Here is a 23,985-nt window from a genome sequence, read left to right as displayed (position 1 = left end):
TGCGTGCGTGCTTCATCGTATTTATTATTATTATTATTATTATTAATATGCAGGTAATAATAATAAATACGATGAAGCACGCACGCACGCACACACACACACACACTGTATACGCACGCACGCATACACGCACGCACACTGTATACGCACGCACGCACACACACACTGTATACATACCGGTACGGCTAAAAAAAAGAACTTTAAAAAAAAAAGGTTTGAAAAAATCTTGAAAATGTAGCTCCGTGAGGAAAGCAAAACAAAATCCACAGAGGTCCAAGGAAGAGCTACAAAAGGTAATTTGTCCCTGGTATAATCCCACCGGTAGGTCTGAGACCAGCCCACACAGTTCGTTGTCAGGCTGCACCTCGCTCAACAGTCTGACAGTAGCTGGGTGTCCTACTCAACATCAGATTCAGACGATCCGGACTCTGAACTATAGGCGCACTCAAGTTCTTCCAAAATGTCTACTGGTTCAACAAGACTGTCGTCAGTTGCGTTCATGACGTCTATGTAGAGCTTCCTCACGCGCCTCTTCAGATGTCTCAGATGCATCTCCTTTTTACGGATGAGGCACGCGAGACCCCTCCTTGCATCCTTTGGTAGATGTCCTAAACAAAGGAACAATGTGTCACTCACTATACAGGGATGAAACACATCTTTCACACCATAATCATAACCTCTTGAAACATGACATAAAAACCAATTAGTAGAAGTGCACGTTTACTTTGCCACATACCTTCACTCTGATGGGGAGAAAGCTCTGACAATACACTGGCTCTGGCCTTGAGAACATCCCAGTGCTGCCTCATCTCTCTCACGAGGATAGACTTGCCTGCGAACTGCCATGCACTGATTGAACACCTTATTCTTGGTGCTGAAATCAACAGACCCTGTAATACATAGATATGGAGGGTTGAGAACAGTGCACAAAGACTGTAGATGCATATATCATTCATGTAATCATGTATCAGTATTCAATCATATACATAATAACAACTACATGGAAGAATACATACAGGACGTTAACCTCTTAACCCATTTAGACCTCTGGTTTTGTATCTCTATGGAGAAATGTGCTCTGAACAATTAATTGTTTAGCGTCCCTCAGGACTCTACTAGTAACTATCAGCTGTTTCCACTCTACATTAAATGTCTGAAAATAGCCAATGGACAACCTTACAATGGGACATGTCAATCTGCTATTTTCCACAATGGTTTTCCCAGTATACAGACACTGGGGTTTAAGTGGCTAAATGCATACCACTTTGTGAAATTTGCCACGGCCAAGGATGCTCTCTGTCCAAGATAGTGTCGAAGCACACGGTTTGCTCAGGAACCAGGCTGTTGTACTCCTCCACCATGAGCTTCAAAGCGTCTTTCTCCTGCAGTAACTTCCGGCGGATTCTGTGACGTCCTTTGTTGCTGTCTGAGAAGAAAAACAAATTATTGCTGGTTTCACACGCTTGGCTATGCCTACGAGCAGTTTTCTGGCATTGTGCCGATTTTGCCAGTAAACCACTCCATTCCCATTGAAAACCATTACATAAAAGGCTGACACAGACATAACTGAATGTTGTGTGAACCAAGCCTAATATAAGACAGAGAGGCTGTAACTCTGCCCCAAACACATTGTACACAGAGAGGCTGGGACTGTTGTCAGAATAGGCCTAAAATGTTAACTTACCATTTTTGTTATAGATGCGTTGCTTCCTGGTTTTGATGCTGCTCGTAAAGGCCTCAATCTTCCGACACAAAGCCTGCAGCGTGCCTTGATCTTGTGTTTGTCCTGAAACACAATGAATAACAGTGTGAATTTTAAAAATGAATAAATATTCAGATTTTTATATCAGACCATGTTCATCATGTTCTTACCATCTGCCCATTATTTTAGATCTTGCACATACTCTTCAACATTGTGGTCTTGAAGTTGAAGTTCTGCCTTCAGGCTTTCCAGATCTGCCAACTTGGTTTTTAAGACCTTAGATGTCTGAAATTACAAACAAAACCATTACAAAGACAGAAATTCATGTCATGATTTCTGTTTTAAAATAATTTTATTTATTCTGCATTTGAGCCATGGACCACCATTTGATGACATTTAGTCTGTCAGCCCCAAGACTAAAGAACATTTTGTTATTGTTCGATAAGATTTTGTCCACAATGCCATGCTATATTGATGTGGTACTATAGGAGATAATGTTGTTAAAATAACGTAAATGCAGATGTTTAACACAAAAAATAACTCAATTGTAAAAGGGGTCCCATATGGGGTCCAGTTGGTTTCATTTTACACTCAATTTAGCTGGGGACCACCTGGAACCCCCTCAAGGACCACTGGTTGGTTATACATCATGCAAAGTGCACATGTATGCACGCCTGTATACATGAAATAACAGTTTCTACCTTGTGGTATCTTTGGGAGAGTGACTTGGCCATGTTGTCACGTTTGTGATCGTTCCAGCACCGTCCTGGTTTCCCCCGCCCCATTTCACTTGGACAGAGATAATACGAAACCTAAATATCAATTGCATTCATAAAAGCACATGCTTTTACCAAGACTCAATGGTGCCATTTAATTATAAAGAAAAAAGCCAAATGGACTGCCAACTAGCACAGGCAGTTAACCCTAGAACACCATCACTGTACAGCAATACATATCAACTTGAGGTACTCTTCTTTAATATTTCATCATGACTTTTCACAAAAAACTGAAACAAAAACATTGGGGGTGTGTGGGATTTTTCTCTAACACTATCACTAAACACCTGCCTGTAGAAAAAAACAGGGATGTGGGCAGAGAAACAAACCTACCTTCTATGATGTCACTGAGCATCATGAAGGTACTGAAATACCCACCTCAGACATCAGCAACATTATGAAAATTACAATAATATAATTGTCCGGGGGAAAATCAACCGTGTGTTCTAGGGTTAACAAAGGTGAAAACGCTAACTGCCTTGACAGCAGTAGATCAGTTACTCATTACTGGATTGTCAGATAATGTATAGGATTGACCACCATCTTATAATCACATATCGTTTTATACTAACCTCACATTTGTAATCATGAGCCTTAGCATGGAGAACCGACAGGAAGGGCCGCATGTTTTGAAGGGGCTGGAGCTCTGGACAGCAGGCACACACTTATTGCAGGTACGGCCAGTACTTGCAGGCAACGTCCATACAAAAGAATTTGATGTCATACTTGGATGCCATCTGGTGCTGTAAGAACATGGGGTATGCATATATTTCACCCCTAAACATGTTCAAGGCAGCCAGCAATACCCCATGTCTGCAGACAGCCAGTTCTAGGCCCTCCTCGTCGACACGACTCCTGGACCGTGCAGATGTTTATCTGGCTGCCGACCACTCCCCACCACAAATACCCCTTCCAGGGACCTACATGGTAAAAAAGATTAATAGATAAAAGATCTTACCATCGGTGAACAATCAGATATTTTGAGGTAAATGTCACAAAAACATGGCACTACTTAACCACTTAAACACCAGGATCTGTATTCTGGGAAAGGTTTTGCAGAAGACCGTTAAGCTTAGGGCCGATTCATACTCCTATTTTAGAGCCGAAACGAAGTCGGTTCTGGGAAGCGGTTAGGGCCGAATTTAGTTAGGCTCTATCAAATCAAATCATACTCCTCACGGCTACCGCCGAACTCGCTTGTAAATAATGGAAGTCGTTGACAGGAATATGTTTCTGGCCAGGAAATGAGCCTCACATCGCGGGTAAATATCTGACTGGCCCTCGGTGACTGGTGCTCCCTCCAGCCTGTAAAACACACCCAGAATAGATCCTGCTGTCCTTGCGGGGGTCGGCTCAAAGTGAATCTCCGCCCACTAGTACCTGTCTGAGCTGGCTATTTTTAACGCGCGCAGGCGGGCCGCGGTGCATTGTGGGAGAGAGAAAGCGCGGAAACAACACAAACACAACAAGAAGTCAACAATGGCAGCGGGTGGTAGTGGTAGTAGTCGGAGTCGGGTGGTTTTGGAGTTGATGGCGGAGGAGGAAGACGAGGAGAAAGCGATGGTCGAGGAGGAGGAGGAGGAAGATGCACTTTTGCAGAGTGCAATCGAGGAGGAGCAGCAGAGAACGCAACGTAGGTGGTACGTGCGTCCTTTGAACGAGTCTCGGCGGGCTAAAGGAACGTTCTACCTGCTGGTGCAGCAGATGCGGGACATGGACGAAGAGAGACACTTTGACTTTTTTAGGATGTCAGCCAGTCGGTTCGATGACCTCCTGCGTCGAGTTGAGCCTCACATTGTCCATGCACCTACACACCGTGCACCGGTCCCACCTGCGGAGAGGCTAGCTGTCACGCTGTGTGTGCTAGCTTCTGGAGCCTCACAGCAGTTCGTGGCCAGTAATTTTAAATTGGGATATTCCACAGTGTGCTCTATCGTGACAGAAGTCAGCAAGGCCATCTGGTTGGCATTGCAGGAATTTGTTGCGTTTCCATCAAGAGCACAGTTTCAAGAGATCGCTCAGGATTTCTGGCGATTATGGAACTATCCCAATTGTCTCGGGGCCATTGATGGAAAGCATATCACCCTCCAGGCACCACCAAACGCTGGTAGTGACTTTTTTAATTACAAAGGACATCACTCCATTGTATTAATGGCTGCGTGCGACGCACGTTACAGGTTCACTATGGTGGACGTGGGGTCGTACGGGAGAGAGTCGGACGGAGGTGTATTCTCTCAATGTGCCTTTGGTTCGGCTCTTGGAGGGTACCCTTGATCTTCCTGGATTAGCAGCATTTCCAGGAAAAACAAGACCGGTTCCCCATGTGTTTGTTGGAGATGCTGCCTTTCCACTACACCAGAACCTCATGGTTCCCTTCCCAGGTATGTCTACTCGTTACCTATGTAATGTTTCTTTAAAAATAGTCAATTAAATCAATTTAAAAACAGAAGTTTGCTGCTAACACTTTTAATGTGCATAATACTGTAACTACTATTTTGAAACATGGCTGTGTTATATCAGTAATATCACTAGCCTGGTTAACTTACTAGTTTAAACTTATAGACCCCATAAACCCAGAAAGGAGGGGGGGCAAGTCAAACATAATTAATCTGTCCCATTACTTCCAGCCAGATCAACACCAGACCGAACTGCTGGAAAAGGGACTTTCCTTTGTCCCGACACTGGATATCTATAAACAACAAACCAACAGGTTAAAGAAAGACCTTTCTCAGTATCACCGCAGATTGAAACTAGCTACACACTTTGGAATGGACCAAGGAACGGAGATACTGCCTTTTCGACCAAAATCAAGCTGGGAACCGTCTGAGAATTTAATCCCAAGCAGTCTTAAACGACTGATGCAGAAGGACATGAATACGGTAACACGCATACCAGGACACATTAAGGAAAAAGATAATCTCACAATAGAACAAACCAGGGCACTTAGGGAACTAATCAACAACAAACAAATCATTATCAAACCAGCAGACAAAGGCTCCTGCATAGTAATTATGGATAGACATCAATACCTTTTAGAAGGTGAGAGACAGCTCAACAATCAGGACCATTATAGGCAATTAGACCAACCCATTTACATGCAGACAGCTACGAAGGTCATAGCCATCATAAACAGTCTTAAGGACAAAAGGCACATAAACGCCAAACAACACCAATACTTAATAGGACAGGATAGCCCACGGGCTAGGATATTTTATCTTTTACCAAAAATACACAAAAGCCCGGATTCATGGACAATACCATATGAAATTCCACCCGGGAGACCAATTGTGTCGGACTGTGGCAGCGAGACGTATCAGACAGCAGAGTTTATTGAATATTTCCTGAACCCACTGTCGATAAAACACCCCAGTTTTATAAAAGACACTTACGATTTTGTGGACAAAATTAAAGCTATTAAAGTAGGAAAGGAGGCCCTTCTATTTTCAATAGATATAGACAGCCTCTACACAAACATTGAAACAGAATCAGGACTCCAAGCAGTCAGAGAAGTCTTTAGTAAATACCCAGACACAAGTCGACCAGAGGAGGAAATACTCCAATTACTAGACTTAAATCTAACCCAGAATGATTTTTCCTTTAACAACAAATTCTATTTACAAATCAAAGGCACGGCCATGGGAAAGAGATTTGCACCATCTTATGCAAACATTTACATGAGCATATGGGAACAGACCGCACTAGAAAAATGCAGACTTAAACCGACACATTACTATAGATTTCTAGATGATATATTTGGAATATGGGAACATAGCCAAGAATAATTCCAGGAATTTATTGATGTTTTAAATAGCCATCATAGATCCATAACGATAAAATATGTGACACACACAGAAAGGATTGACTTTCTTGATGTAACAATCTTCAAGGGCCCAAACTTTAACACAAATGGGAAACTAGACTTAAAAGTATTCTTTAAAGAAACAGACACTCACGCCCTATTACACAAAACGTCATTCCACCCGACACACTCCTACACAGGAATAGTCAAATCACAACTACTAAGATTCCATAGGATTTGCACGCAAAGAAGTGATTTCAAAATAGCTTGTAAAACTCTATTTAATGCCCTCAGACTAAGAGGATACACTAGGACCTTCCTCCGGAAAGCCCAAAAAACCTTCTTAGAAATAAAAGTGCGAGATACAGGCCCCAAATTGGCCCTGATAACCAGTTATTCAACACAGAGCACACTAGCCAACAACAGAATAAAAAGGAATTTTGAGAACCGAACAGACGATCTTCTAAAAGATTATAAAATTATATCGGCCTACAGAAAAAATAAAAACCTTAAAGATTATCTAGTACACAGCAAGCTAAAAGAAATCAACACACCAGCACGCCAGGGACCAGAATACTTCAAACCCAAACAATTAGTAAAAAATAGAACCACAAAACGCGTCTTGGAGATTAAACAACAAATAACAGCCAGAACCAGCAACTGCATTTATTTAATCACATGTGAAAAATGTGGTTTACAATATGTCGGAGAGACAGGTAAAACAATAGGTACTAGGCTGGGACGACACAGATACAATATTAACAATGCCAAAAAGACAACCACAAGATTGGTGCAACATTTTATGGCGCACGGCATTGGAGCTCTAAAATGCGCTGGACTTCAACACAATCCTAACTGGACAGTAGGACAAAGACGTTTTAATGAAAAACAGTGGATTAAGAACCTCAACACGGATTTTCCTCGAGGCTTAAACATGCCTAAAATTAGATCTTGAACACTAAAAAACTTAAACTCAGGATTAAACTGGAGAAATCTAAAAGTGATTGGATCAGACTTCCTTCGGATACATGGCGAATGCATTTATTCCTTGCATTGTGCCTACACATGTGTAGGCACAGTGCACTGAAATCTTTTAATTCCCCCCTGAGCTAGTACCTGGAAACCGGAGATAAGTCTTTTATAATTATTACTGATTCTCCATTAGAGACATTTGGTCTCTACTAAAACCAAACCACAACTGAAAAAATCCAGAACAATAGAACACACACCCATTGATTCTGATTGGACAGAGTGAAACAATGGCTAAGTAAGCCACACCTATCAAACAAAGCTGATTGGCCAAAGACTATCAGTCACGCCCACCATTAGGAACACATATAAACCAGGGTTTCAGCACAACTAATCATTCTTCTAACAGAATCCTGCCTGAAGAAGGACAATACCAGTCCGAAATAGCTATAGCATGCATCAGAAGAACCAATGGAGAGACCACCGCAGAACCACGGAAGTTACATGGCCTGAGGACGGGCCACACCGACGAGACCCTCCACCGGGACGATGGGCTGGAAACCAGCCATATCACCAGGAGAGAATCAACACCATACCGCCGGAAGACAGGCGAGAATTCCACCCTAGACTGGAGGAGCCCTGGTTGAAGAACAGACCCAGACAGAGATCTCCCCACCAGTCACAGGGAATTCCACACAACCAACGGCCTGACCACAGACCACAGGTCCTCCGGAGACAGAACCAACCTTGGTTGAACAAGAGACAGCAAAACCAGCAGTCAGTACCTCACCCAAGAGCCGGAGAGAGACCTCAACACCAGACCCGATCGGGTCCCGTAAGATACAACACACATACCTACACACACACACACCACACAGAAAGAGGTGACTTCTTAAAAGCCATCAGAACCATGAACAAATTGATCATAAGTACACATCATCTGCAGAATGTAAATTCTTCTAGCAGACCACCAGCGAGTATAGCAAGGAAAACCCTTGAACTCATAAATTTGATAAAACCAGCTCTACCAACGGCTAAAACCACCCTATTACTCGAAGGGATATCCAGACACTGGTGTCACACAACCATCTTAGCCTTAGAAGAACACTACACCACAGTCTTAAACACAACCAAACAAGAGTTAACAGATAACTTAACAGAGGACGAGGAGAAAAAAGCCTTTACCATAGCAATCAGATGGGCTAGGAAAAACTTAGGGAAAAGACTAACACATTTGGAGATAAACAAAGCTCAACTTATGATCACACAGCTCAGATCAAATAGAACTGTCATTTCTACCCCTCCCCCTCCTACCACTGTCTCTCTGCCTATTCCCACTTTACCCCCACCCCCCCCTCCTACTACGGTCTCTCTGCCTATTCCCACTTTACCCCAACCCCCCCCCATCTACTACTATCTCTCTGCCTATTCCCACTTTACCCCCACCCCCCCCTCTTCCTCCTTCCTCTGATCCTGATATACCTGTGTCCACTCCCCATCGTTCTCCAAAACCCCCCCCCCCTTGTGTATCCACTGCCCCTCTCTCCCCACCCTCTCTGACCTCGACCCCCCCCATGTTCCCCACCATACTTATTTCCAAGACAATACTACCAACCATAGTACAGGTCCCCCCTAGAACGGATCTATCGGAAGTAGAGTTCCCCTCCCTGACCCTACCACCACAGAAGAGCCCACCACAGAGGCAAACACGAAGTAGGAGAGCCAATCCAAATGGCACGCCAAAACCCCAGAGGACTGACCACAACAGGACGGAACCAACAAAGAAGAAGACTACACAGGACCGGACCCAGGACACAGAAGCAGCCCCTAGGAGGACCAGGACAGACCCAGGAGAGAACCGAGAAAAGGAATCAGATGAACCAGAAATAGACGAGCCAAGGACCCCAGGGGAAGTCTACAAACACATCAACACCGGGAAGAAGAACCAACGTTGGAGACTATACCCAAAGAAAAGCATCCTCATCATAGGAGACTCAAACATGAGCCAACTTCCATCTCTGACACGACCAGATCTGCAAGTGGATTGCTACCCAGGAATGGGCTTCCAACATACGAAGGCCCTACTAGAGAGGATACCGAGCAACACCACTGTAGCCTATTGCATCCTGTCGGTTGGGATAAACGAGAGAGGCCACGCTCCAAAACAAGCGCAGAGGGCATTGAGAGAGGCCATCGCAGCAGCACAGAACGCATTCCCAACTGCAAGTATCCATGTCCCTTTAGTCAACTACTCAACTAATTTCTCAATAAAGGATAAGGATAACATGAGAGAGCTAAATCGCAATATTGTTACCTATAATTACCTCCCTAAATTGGATGACAGGGAGTTTAAAGTGGTTCCTGATAACGTACATTGGACAACAGAGACAGGCAAAGCAATGCTTGTAAATTGGCTTACTAGTTTAAACTTATAGACCCCATAAACCCAGAAAGGAGGGGGGGCAAGTCAAACATAATTAATCTGTCCCATTACTTCCAGCCAGATCAACACCAGACCGAACTGCTGGAAAAGGGACTTTCCTTTGTCCCGACACTGGATATCTATAAACAACAAACCAACAGGTTAAAGAAAGACCTTTCTCAGTATCACCGCAGATTGAAACTAGCTACACACTTTGGAATGGACCAAGGAACGGAGATACTGCCTTTTCGACCAAAATCAAGCTGGGAACCGTCTGAGAATTTAATCCCAAGCAGTCTTAAACGACTGATGCAGAAGGACATGAATACGGTAACACGCATACCAGGACACATTAAGGAAAAAGATAATCTCACAATAGAACAAACCAGGGCACTTAGGGAACTAATCAACAACAAAAAAATCATTATCAAACCAGCAGACAAAGGCTCCTGCATAGTAATTATGGATAGACATCAATACCTTTTAGAAGGTGAGAGACAGCTCAACAATCAGGACCATTATAGGCAATTAGACCAACCCATTTACATGCAGACAGCTACGAAGGCCATAGCCATCATAAACAGTCTTAAGGACAAAAGGCACATAAACGCCAAACAACACCAATACTTAATAGGACAGGATAGCCCACGGGCTAGGATATTTTATCTTTTACCAAAAATACACAAAAGCCCGGATTCATGGACAATACCATATGAAATTCCACCCGGGAGACCAATTGTGTCGGACTGTGGCAGCGAGACGTATCAGACAGCAGAGTTTATTGAATATTTCCTGAACCCACTGTCGATAAAACACCCCAGTTTTATAAAAGACACTTACGATTTTGTGGACAAAATTAAAGCTATTAAAGTAGGAAAGGAGGCCCTTCTATTTTCAATAGATATAGACAGCCTCTACACAAACATTGAAACAGAATCAGGACTCCAAGCAGTCAGAGAAGTCTTTAGTAAATACCCAGACACAAGTCGACCAGAGGAGGAAATACTCCAATTACTAGACTTAAATCTAACCCAGAATGATTTTTCCTTTAACAACAAATTCTATTTACAAATCAAAGGCACGGCCATGGGAAAGAGATTTGCACCATCTTATGCAAACATTTACATGAGCATATGGGAACAGACCGCACTAGAAAAATGCAGACTTAAACCGACACATTACTATAGATTTCTAGATGATATATTTGGAATATGGGAACATAGCCAAGAAGAATTCCAGGAATTTATTGATGTTTTAAATAGCCATCATAGATCCATAACGATAAAATATGTGACACACACAGAAAGGATTGACTTTCTTGATGTAACAATCTTCAAGGGCCCAAACTTTAACACAAATGGGAAACTAGACTTAAAAGTATTCTTTAAAGAAACAGACACTCACGCCCTATTACACAAAACGTCATTCCACCCGACACACTCCTACACAGGAATAGTCAAATCACAACTACTAAGATTCCATAGGATTTGCACGCAAAGAAGTGATTTCAAAATAGCTTGTAAAACTCTATTTAATGCCCTCAGACTAAGAGGATACACTAGGACCTTCCTCCGGAAAGCCCAAAAAACCTTCTTAGAAATAAAAGTGCGAGATACAGGCCCCAAATTGGCCCTGATAACCAGTTATTCAACACAGAGCACACTAGCCAACAACAGAATAAAAAGGAATTTTGAGAACCGAACAGACGATCTTCTAAAAGATTATAAAATTATATCGGCCTACAGAAAAAATAAAAACCTTAAAGATTATCTAGTACACAGCAAGCTAAAAGAAATCAACACACCAGCACGCCAGGGACCAGAATACTTCAAACCCAAACAATTAGTAAAAAATAGAACCACAAAACGCGTCTTGGAGATTAAACAACAAATAACAGCCAGAACCAGCAACTGCATTTATTTAATCACATGTGAAAAATGTGGTTTACAATATGTCGGAGAGACAGGTAAAACAATAGGTACTAGGCTGGGACGACACAGATACAATATTAACAATGCCAAAAAGACAACCACAAGATTGGTGCAACATTTTATGGCGCACGGCATTGGAGCTCTAAAATGCGCTGGACTTCAACACAATCCTAACTGGACAGTAGGACAAAGACGTTTTAATGAAAAACAGTGGATTAAGAACCTCAACACGGATTTTCCTCGAGGCTTAAACATGCCTAAAATTAGATCTTGAACACTAAAAAACTTAAACTCAGGATTAAACTGGAGAAATCTAAAAGTGATTGGATCAGACTTCCTTCGGATACATGGCGAATGCATTTATTCCTTGCATTGTGCCTACACATGTCGCGACCTGCGGTCGCGACATGTGTAGGCACAGTGCACTGAAATCTTTTAATTCCCCCCCTTGAAATAACATTTTATTCAATGTGATTTCAATGGGGAGTGGTTAACCAGTCTACTGATATGTTTTGTATTGATGTTTGTCTGAGTTGTCAGCACACATAATGCAGTTGTGTATTGCCATACATTTTAATTTCCCTGTGCTGCTGTAGCTCACACAAAACACCAGTAGGAAATGAGATGGTGTACTTTTCATTTTAAATATTGCCTGATCACATATTTTCTTTTGAAGTATGGCATGAAATCTGCCAGGGTACAAATGTGTATCTGCATACCCTCCCAGACAATGTGGGGGACACACGCTGTCCCTGATGCTCTTTCACTCATACCAGAACATGCTGTGACAACTGTACATAACCCATGGCATTTGTTTACATCTGTTATGTACAGGTCGTCAGCTGACAGAGGCACAGAGTGTGTATAACTATCGTCACTCACGTGCTCGTGGGCGGATTGAGAACACGTTTGGCATCTTGGCAGCGAGATGGCGGATCCTTGGCGGGGCATTGCCGTGTACCCCTGAGAAGGCCGGAGATATTGTGAATGCCTGTATTGGCCTTCACAACTATTTGACCTGCACCGACGCGTCAAATGGGCCGGCCACAAGGTACACAAGAGACTGTAACCATTAACACCGGGGAAAGCATCTGTGTCATTTTAGCTATACAGTATGTTGTTGGTCAGGTGGAAACCTGACATCATATCTACTTTTTAGGATTCTTTTCAGGATTCAAATTCAAAAGTAGCAGATCTACAAACTCAAAACGCGTAAGTTCACGCTGCGTTTCGAGCTTGTGGATCTTCTACTTTTGATGCTTTTGTTTGAGGCATATGCAATAATTTACAAAAAAAATATGGAGGTAAGAGGTTGCCCGATAGCCCGATAGCAACGATATATAACATGTTTTTCAGAAAACTGTTGGGTTTTAGAAGACATTTTTTGAATAGGCCTCAGGTCTTAAAGGAGAATTTCAGACTAGAAGGCTTTCTTACCTTTATTTGTAGTTGTTACGTCCCAACCAAAGAGGTCCAGGTGTTATTTGGTGCGAAAGCGCGTTATTGGCTATTTCCCCTACTATAAGCCCTCAATGAATTGAATAGAGCACCGAAGTCCTGACGTCACTGTCGGTAGAGGCCAGAGGGCGTCAGTCCCCAGGTTCATGTATTTTCTTATTTGCATTATAATCCCCATTGGGGGATTTTAGATCTCTTCATATAAAAACTACGTTTGAAAAATAAACCGATCACCCCGGCCTTTTCACTCATATGGATATGAAGCATCGACTGATGGTGGAAATGTACAAATATACCCAAAGAGTAACAAAATAAGCATTAGAAACGAGTCAAATAACCCAGAGACTACATTTCCAAGTAGGCGGGTGCTGCATCTGCCTGTCGCACAACATAAACTGAATGTTAATTACGTTTATTTTTATTTTATTGATATTGAATGTTTCTTCACTTTCGTGGTTAGTACGAGTTGAGTCACCACCAGCTGAGCTTATGTCAACGAGGAATCTCTGGAACGCAATGTGTCGACAGCTGGGCGTGACGTATATTAGCAGCGACATTGCCTTCATATGTAGTTTCAAGGCTTTTGCGGCCACATTAATTCCATTTTCTCCAGAAACTGGCTGTATCAAATATTAATGAACATCATTAACGACACTCAGCCACCCCCCTGACCGAAAAGCCGACATGATCGGTTTAGTTTTCAAACGCAGTTCTTATATGAAGCGATCTAAAATCCCCCTATGGCGATTTCAATGCAACTAAACTGAAAGTTTAAACTGAAAGCCCTCTACTGAAAGTGACGTCAGACTTTGGTGCTCTATTGCATTGAATTGAATGAGGCATTGGGGTGTTGTGCTAATTAGCTTATTTCCATCGCTCAAAAATCAAGCGACACACTTTACTACTTATTTCGATGGAAATAAGCGAATTGGCACAAAAACCCAACCACCATTGATGGCTTATATTAGGGGAAGTAGCCAATAATGCACTTTTGCACAAAATAACACGTGTACCTCTTTGGTTGGGACGTAACGACTACAAATAAAGGTAAGAAAGCCTTCTAGCATGGAATTCTACTTTTAAAAGGTTAACCGTGATTACAGTTGAAGAGCTTGCAGACAGACTTCCTGTAGCCTGTATAATGTATAAATATGTATCATTACATCCCTAGGTACATCCCGGACAACTACGTAGACTCGACCACCGCTTCTGGGGAACTGATTCCTGGAGAGTGGAGAAGAGCAGTTGAAGGGGACGTCAACCTCCAGGCCACAGTGAGACTGTCCCGCTCTAGAGCCTCACGTTCTGCTCATCAGACCAGAGATGACATCGCAGAATTCTTCCAGACACCAGAAGGACTTGTGCCATGGCAGCTAAACGTTGTCCGGCAGGGTTTACTGAATGTTTAAGCATCTGTACTTCTGTGCTTTCAGTAACTTGGCATAGGTAGTGAACATGCAACGAAAAATGCCTACCTTTTCATTCCTCTTATCTGGTTTACATTGATCTGTGCTCAAACATGTTTTTTTGTTGTTGTTTTTTTGGTTCATGTACATTCAGTACATTTAGTGCTCTGCTTTTGAGCGGTCTACAGATGCTTTGCGTTGCATCAGTTCTGCAGTGCTTGCATCTATGTTTCTATGTCAGTCGTTCTTCGATTTTTCAAAAATAGCAGACTGCTATTTTTTCAATAGCTAAAGCATAACATAATGCCAAAAGGGGTTCCCGTCCAATGGGTTAAGCACACATGTTATTAATCTTTTTTTTATCCCACGATTTTGTAACTCATTTTTCACCCGTGTCACCCGATTATTATTTTTTTAAATTCTAAATCCTACGTTTTCTGAAATTCCTATGTTTCTATGTGTGGTGCTCAACCCCCAGAATTATATGTATTTGGCTGCGGACCCCCATCTGAAAATATGTTTATCCGGGGACCTGCCCCAAAGCAAAGATTTGAGTTAAAAATGCAGTTCAAATGCAGCTCAATAAATACCCACAAAATGGATTGTTGGTGAATGCTTCTTAATTTTGTGGAACTGCACATTCATACAACAACACTACTTTCAAGCGTCGAAAAAAAATAACATACAGAATAACATACTGTTTCACAACCTGGTCACAGACAAATCTGACAACTTTCAAACCCATAGTCACTACAAACTGTAAAAACACTGGACCACAATAAATTATATAATATAATATAATAAATGTTGATTAGGGGTCACAGACAAATCTGACAACTTTCAAACCCATAGTCACTGTACAAACTAAAAACACTGGACCACAATAAATAATGTAATAAATAATAAATGTTGATTAGGGGTCCTTGAAATGAAAAGGTTTGGGAACCACTGCCCTACAGCTCATGTTCAACAGTTTGATCACGTTTCACAGCGTAACGCCTGTTGTACATGAGGTCTTGGAGGTCATCCTTAAATTCATCTAAGTGCTCTGGTGGCAGTTGTCGCATGAAATCGCCAACATGGAGCAAGTAACGGGCACACTCGTCGTCCTGGTCAGCCAGACGAGCTATGATGGCATCTCTTCTGGCCCGTCCCTCATCCAGCATAGCCTCCCTTTCTGCCTTTCTTGAGGCAAGGGCAGACAAAACTGTCTCCAGAGAAAGGCCCCGTGCACGCCGCTTCCTCCTCCCAGGCCCTGGATCTGCGTCTTCGCTTGGACCTGGTGGTGGAGGTACAGAATCAACAGGAGCTGGTGGTTGTGGAAGGTTGTGGAAGGTTGATCTGGAAGTGGAAGGTTGATCTGGAAAAGAGGTGTTGAGGAATGTTGTGTAGCTGCCAAACTCCTCCATGTTGATGGTAGGGAACTCCATGTCACTGGGCCCATCATCAGATGGCATTGCGTTTTCTACCATCAACATGGAAGGGGTGGGGGGATGATGCTGGTGGCTGGTCGAGGGCTGCTCCTCTGGGTGTTGTGTCTGCAAAAGGGAGGAAAAGTGTTATGATTCTACTGAAACTATAGTGCAAATGAATAACATTAACACATTGGTGTCATTAACATGTCATATTCCAGTATCAATCAACTATATTTTCCTACAGGGTGATGTTTCCATCCCCCTTCTGTCTTTATAGCTTGTAATATAACATGTATTTATGCACCCACTAGGTGGCAATGTTGTTTGGATTCGGAAACATATACCGCTATGCATAATTTCCCCTTTTATTAAATTATACTTAGGTTATGCAGATGTTGGTTGAAATATCATGAGGTAGCCTGTCATAACCACAGCAATTCAGTCAGACATTATCATGCAAGTGTTATCACGTTTTTTTCTTCCATACATGGTGGACAAGGCTAAAGTTGGTGGCTATTTAACTGGGTGGGCGGCTGGCGCTGGTCCATTTAACGTGAACTGGCGGACAATAAAACAGCTTTACCTGCGGTGTTGTTGACGTTGACACCGTCATATTTGACGTTGTGGGGCGGTGTTTGATGAACATGTCAAGCCACTGCAGTTCAATGAAGAGCTGTGGGGTATTGTTCTTCTTGCCACCTGCATCTCCACTCTTCTTTTCCGCCACCCTCTTCTTGGCTTTGCTAAATTTGTCCCGAAGGGACTGCAATTTACAATTTACAATTTAGGCATTTAGCAGACGCTCTTAATCCAGAGCGACTTACATTAAGCAAGAACAAAAACTGACTGCCACTTATCTCTGCAAACCTTCTCAGGGGTCTGCAGTGTCTCCGAGATCTCTCTCCAGGAGTTGTTGGCTATCTGCCGGTTGCTATACTCCTTCATGGAGGTAACATATAGGTGGCTATATCTCCTCACCTCGTTAGCCAACAACTCCTCAAATGGATCCATAGCTATACCTCCTCCTACCTAGCGCCTTTTCTCCCAATCTCCTCTCCTCTCATGCTCCCCTCACACTCGTTCACAATACAATAAATTAAGATAAACTATTTAATTACATATAAAACACAAAGAAAATAATGACGCAGGGCAGTGAAAAAGAATATGCAGGGCGGGGAGATTGAAATAGGTAGGCAGCAGGCTGTACAGAAAAAAAAAACAATATTCGCGCCTCTGAGCTGGTAGGCTACTGTGATTGGTAAGGCGACTATGTGCGAGTGTGTGTGTGTGTGTGTGTGTGTGTGTGTGTGTGTGTGTGTGTGTGTGTGTGTGTTCGTTTACAACCCGAGCCCTCGCATTTCGCCTGGTCTGATGACAGCTGTCAGCCAGATCACACGACCAGCGAGAGGCACCTGCTGTACCCGCTCTGCAGAGCTCATTTCCCGGCCACAAGCATTTGGAAGTTGGCTTCCAAACTACCGGTGTTTCGTTGACTTCACGGCCGACAAATTGAACTCGAAGCTGGGCTGATTGAATGAGGAAATACCGCTGTAGTGCCGAAATGATTTCGGCGCGTCAGAAAATGTCAGTAGCACCGAAGAGCCGACTTTAGCACGGTCCCCGCCCCCCCGAACCTCAAATGACGTCACATTGTAGGCTTTACAGCGCCGAACCGACTTTTATTCGGCTCTAAAATAGGAGTATGGATCGGCCCTTAGCCAACAACTTTACAGTGACAAAAACAGAGAGCTCGTCGATTGTCTATTTTCAGTGAATATATTGAATGTAGAGTGAAAACTTTAAAGCCACTGGTATAGAGAGCCCTCCACTCAATAAAGAAACAGGATTTAAGTGGTTAAATTTCATGACAATTATTGACTTAATAATCAGATAGAAGAGAAAGTCTGCAATTACATGTTTGACTTTGCTGTGGATATCACCAACAAATTTAGACACGTCTTCATCATTGGCGATGAATGCCCCCTCAAAGATGGAATGATCTTTGGATCGAAAAAAGGAGATAAATTTAAGATGTTATAAAGACTGTAGGATCTCTCAAACATTCATGGTGGTGGGGGGGATTCAGATTTTACACGGGCCAGTTTCGAATTGCAGCCGTCCTTAGGTGCCCTTTCAGAGCGGTTTTGAAGGAGTCAAGGGATTCTTAATGACTGTTGGTAGGGCGTTACACATTTTGGTGGCATAGGAACGAAAATAATTTAGTCCCTTGTTTGTGCCGAATCTGGGTTGCACATGGTTTGTTGTTGTGGGTGTGGACTTCGTTTACATTAAGGAAGTATTTAGACAGGTACATGGGTATCTTGGTGGTGTATCGAATCTTGTGGACCAGACCCATTGCAAGATACAAGACCAGTTTGTTTTGGGAGGTCTGGAGTCTTGTTTTAAGGGCCTTTGAGGTGCTGTGGTACCAAGAGGTGCATGCATAGTCGAAGAAACCTTGTACGAGGGCTCCTCAAGCTACAGTACATATGGGTTACACTTACACTGTGTGAAATATACAACTGATTATTTTGCCATTCCTTGATATTAACAGTGTGTATGTGTACATTGCAATACCTTGCTGTACTGTTAAAACGATAATGTTTGCGGTTCCCATCAACGGAGACCGCAAGCATTGCTGGTGTGCATGCAGGACAGCAAAATGGCTCCTCCTTGCAGAGGGAATCAATTTCATGCCGAATATGAGCCCATTAAAAAAAAACTTTTTGAAAGCTGTCGGGTGAAATATTCCCATCCTAGAAAAACAGCAAAAACAACGGTTTAACTTAACCCATTAAGACCTGAGGATGCATCTGTGTCACCTTAGCTTTGAACCAATTTAACCATCATTTTATACCTTACCTATTGAAAAATAGCAGATGTACAAGCTCATAGCACGGCACCAAGTGCCGCTCTATGTCTGAGCTATGTCTGATTTTTTTTATTGTTAAAATGTGTGCAAATCTTTGAATATATATTATTTCACAGCAAACGTTTTTCCCTCCTATATACAGAGGTGTAATGGTAGTCTAGAAAAACATTAAAACGCCATTGACAATGAACAGAGTTTAATGTTTTGTCTATCACTGAGCAAATCGGCATATCATGTTATGTTATCGCGATGATGTAAGATGATAAGGGTTGTTAAAGCGCCCCCCCCCCCCCCACTTCACATGTGATTTTTAACTCAAATATTTGCTTCTTGGGGTCCCTGGAACAACATATTTTCAGATGGGGGTCGGCGGCCAGATAAAGACATTTTTGGGGGTCCTTGACAAGAAATAGTTTGAGATGTTATGTTTTCAGAAAACTGGATTTACAAGACATTTTGTAGAATCTGAAATCAGGTCTTAATGGTTTAACAGAAATGTTCATATCCAAACACTAATCATTTTACAATGCTTGAAGAAATTAGTATACTTACACGGCCAAAGCGAAGAGTCCTTCTCTCAAGCCCCCGTAGAAAAGCTTGAAGTGACAGCCCTGGTGATGCCATCTTCATCTCCTCAACGGTGTAAAACAAGTCTGTTTCATAGACGGTTGAGAAGTTGACGGTGGCTGGCCAGTAGCCATTTTGCACAAGGTCATTCACTCCTGCATCCCACATAGTCTGGCATCCCTCGCAGGTCAGATGTGGCATGCTGAGATCATACCGACCTACAAATAACATACATTCACTGTAATGTTCCCACTGCCATAGAAATCACAGGGCTGACTTGGTAGGAACTTAGGAAGTCTAGGAAGGGCAATAAATAAGTCAAGAGATGGATAAATAAATTTCTTGACAATAGCGGAACATCTTTTTCAAACAGAGCAGAGGAAATCCTATATGTAATTACCATTAATTGTGACCAAAGCAACGTCCTTCCCTTTGCTGACCTTCAGCATCTCCGGTGGACAACCACAGGCTTGGACAGGCATCTCAATGGGCAAGAATCGCACTAAAAGTTATGTTAATTAATCATTAGTAAAATCACATAAAGCAGTCTAACGTTCCTTCACTAAATTATCTTAGTTATGTCAATGAACTAAACTTTTTAAAGTCACTCATTAACGGGCTGTTCTTCAAACTGCAACATTATTGGGACCACAGGTCACATTTAGTATGAAATTGAGCGTTTCCCGTCAGTCAGTCAGTATTCTGATTGTGTACTTCTAAGTTACTTTGGATAATAGTGTCTGCTAATGTAACTTACCACAGTGTCTAATACCCATTCCAACAACACAACTGGTTGGAGCTAATGGCCGGAAGAAACCATCAGTCATGCCATCCCAGTTGTGTAGAACGAGCGCCTTGTTGTGCCTGCTGATGTCGCATTCAGCACAGAGGAACGGGCACGGGAGGCAGTCTCTACACCGGACAGCTGCCATGTTGTTCCGACACTGGCTGCAGATGCGTGTTGCGGCTGTTGCCACATTCTCCTGTGCCAAGATGCTGTTAATCAGGGATGGTCTCAATGCTCTCCACCTTTCGAAGAAAAGTGCGTTGCGGGTGCTCCAATCCTCCGAAGCCAGTGGAGCTCTTTGGGGTACATCTTCTGGCTCGTCATCAGAGCTACTCTGGTACTGAAGCAGATCTTGCAGAAGACATTCTATAGGAATTGCAAAACAAAGACATGGACTAGTACCGGTACTACATATTAGGCCAAATATTATTTTGCCTACCATTTTAATTTTTTAATACAAAATAACTTTGGTTTTTTTAGATCATTATATTGCAAAAGTGTTAGATAACATTGTGAATGATGCTTGGCAATCGGCCATGCCACAGGTAAAAACACAAGACTAGGGGGCCAATTTGCAGATACAATAAACTGCATTATACACATTGAATGACCTACCATCAGGGACTGTCTCTGAAGCAGTCTCTGGATCAAAGTGTGCCTCTGTACTAGGGTGAGCAGACCTGGAATTTCATGGCTTATCTGTAATGAAGAAAAGACAGATATGTGAACACTATTTTTACTTTATAACCACATTTGTTTTGAAAATTGCTGTACACAATTTGTAGGTGTTCGGGATCAGACATACAAAAACTTGAATATGCTTTTATATAGAACATTTTTTATTATTTTCCCATTTGTCTTTTTTTGGGACCTATGCAGATCCACAAGCTCACAAAATCACACTGAGGTTTTAGTCAAGACCTTATTTTCAAGTGATACCTGAAAACCCCTTATTAACCCCTAATTCCTCCTCCAATGTAAGTAATCCTACACTTATTTGAAAAAAACAAAACAACAAGTCAAACTAATCAATTTAATATTTGGATTTAGTAAATTCATAGTGATGCACATATTGGCTGCCAACTTAATACTAACCCTGTCCAGATTGTCCCCGGCTAACTGCTGGCCTCTTGGCTAGAACATGTCCATCATCATCTCTCGTTGTCCACCTCACTTTCAGTGGTCGTGCAGGACGGGGCTTTGCTGTTGCTGGTGGAGGATCTTGCTCTCTCAGAAGCTGGTCCGCATCACCTAGGATGGCCAAATCATCGGCATTCAAACTAAAAACAAACAGGTTGGAAAAATACAGGGTTAATTAGCTTGCAGATTAGCCTCTTGACTAATGTTCATTCTCGTCTCTCTCTACCGACCTCACTGTCGATGGTTCCTCTGAGATAAGCTCATCCACCTCATTCAGGATCGCCAAATCGTCTGCATCCATACTAGAAACAAACAGGGTAGAAAAATATATGTAGAATTAACTTTCTTGCGAAAATGTAAACATACTAAGTTATTTTGAGGATTAAAGGGTTAGTTTGCTAGTTTTGGACCTAAAGCTGCCATTAATATAGTTGTTGCAATGGTGGTATTAATTCATTCCCTGAGTAGTATAGTGGGAATGGTTTTGGTGAATATCAAGTAGTTCCGAACATTTGGTGGGGGTCACGCATTAAACATAAATTAATCCACAAAAATAGCATAATTTGTATTGTTGACCTATTTAAACTATAGCGCAACTATTGTTCAACTTTGACCTGTACTGAAATTGTTTCATTTAGTACCCCATTTCTGTTCAACTGTATATTGCTAGGTATGGTTTAAGGCCTGTCTAGTGTCTAATCAGTAATCAACCATTTTGCACATCAATGGCTTTTGTTCTGACCAAGGTGTCGGTGAGACTGTGAATGTTCCTGCCTCTCAGCTGGATGGCAACACAAACCCAGCAGCCAGTGTCTGTATTGTATTCTTTGTTATGGTCATTACCCAACACAGATTTCACTGAACCCACTCAACTATTTAGAATACCGTTTGTTGTAACGGTGCCTTTTAACCACTTTGTTGAGACTGTCTCTGTACTGTCTATATAGAGTCTATACAGAGACAGTCTATATTATAGACTCTATACTAGTGACTTTTCTGTTTTCACTCTACATTAAACCTCTTCACTGAAAATCGACAAGCTCACAATGTGTTGCATTGAAGACATTCTATAGGACAAGCTCACAATGCTTGTCGAAGGAGGTGCATGGGCTACAAAGTTTGGGAGTTGTTATCACTTTATGGTAATCAGTGTGGATATTGATTTAATAAGGCAGGGGTGCCCAAAAGGTAGATCACAAAGGCTCTGCAGGTAGACATGCTCCGAAAAATATATAATTTAAAATACAAATGGAATTTGGAAGCGTCTCAGGTCTAAAATGCACTATTTTAATCATTAAATAAATGACTGCCCGGTAAATTCAGGGTACATTGCGTTATAAAAATTGCACAAAGAGCATTTAGAGATAAGCTGGGGACCTGAGATGCTTCCCAGCTTCGAGAATAGACTTTTACCAAGGTCTAGCAGGCTTTGTGTTGAGTAGTTACGTCGTTTGGTTTATTTGTGAATAAGTGAAGATAAGTCAAGATACTAGGACATTTTGAGTTTGCTTTAGCTGAAAATGCTTACAATCACTTACCTTAAAAGATGTAGCGATGTTAAAATCCAGTTCAGTGCAGTTGTCCCAGTTCAAGTTGTCCACGCTGTTGTTGTTGTGTTGTTGTTACTTGTTTACTTTTAGTCAAGCGTCGCCAAACAAAGTGTTGCCTACTGGCTACTTGCCTAAGTTGTGTCCGAGCGATTCGGAAAAACCATCACGTCTTGTAATACACGCAGAGACGGAGCAGCGTGATGCGTGTGTGAGCGTGCGTGTGACAGTGTGTGGGTGTGTGTGTGTGTGTGTGTGTGTGTGTGAGAGAGAGAGAGAGAGAGAGAGAGAGAGAGAGGAAGGAATACATTACTGTACAATTGATATGCAAATAGATTTCAGTTTAAGGCACTTTGCGAGATGCAGGGAGAAATGGCTTGCAAGTTAAGAAGTTATATGTACAATTATGACTAACCAAGTAGTTATGAATATGCTATATGATTCATAGTACACCACAATAACATTAAAAAACATGTTTTAAAGGTCTGTTTTGTGTCTTCACAGTTTCTGGAGGAGAGGAGAGGAGAGCAGACGTACAAGCTCGTAGCGTGGCACTACGAGCTTGTAGGTCTGCTATTTCGAATTAGGTATACCTAGTGCTTATTACCCCATGGATGTTACAATGCTTCACGGGCCCGCAGAATTAACCGTATATTCCTTATTGTTCAATAAAAAAGCATTTTAATCCGATCGATGGCCATTTTTTACTATTTCTGTCAACTACGATCGGTTATGAGGTGTACTGCACGCTGATACAGTGAACGTTCGTTTAGAAAATGGCGGTCGATCCGATTAAAATGCTTTTTATTAAACAATACGGAAGGAACGGGTACTTCCGTGGGTCCGTCAAATATTGTAACATCTATGGCCTTGGTATAAGCAAGCATGAAGATGAACGTTTATGTAGTAAGGGCCAAATATGGAGGAAGTAAACGATATCAGCTTGGATCATTTCATTTTGATTCACAGAGGGAAGTCAGGGGAAGTCACGTGACAGACGTGGCCCAGCCACATTACATAATATCAAATAATTAAATATCTATTAATTCAATACGGTGCTCTTGTCATTTTGGCCAGCACAAAATAATACATGAATGAATAAATAAATACATATTTACATCAAAGATACATATACATTCACTGGAGGAAGATAAAATTAAATAAACTATAAACATCTCAATATTTCGAGCTTGT

Source organism: Protomyctophum bolini (assembly GCF_963924005.1).
Source record: "Protomyctophum bolini genome assembly, chromosome: 17".
Lineage (NCBI taxonomy): Eukaryota > Metazoa > Chordata > Actinopteri > Myctophiformes > Myctophidae > Protomyctophum > Protomyctophum bolini.
The sequence above is the reverse complement of the archived record's forward strand: the minus strand, read 5'-3'. Positions refer to the sequence as shown.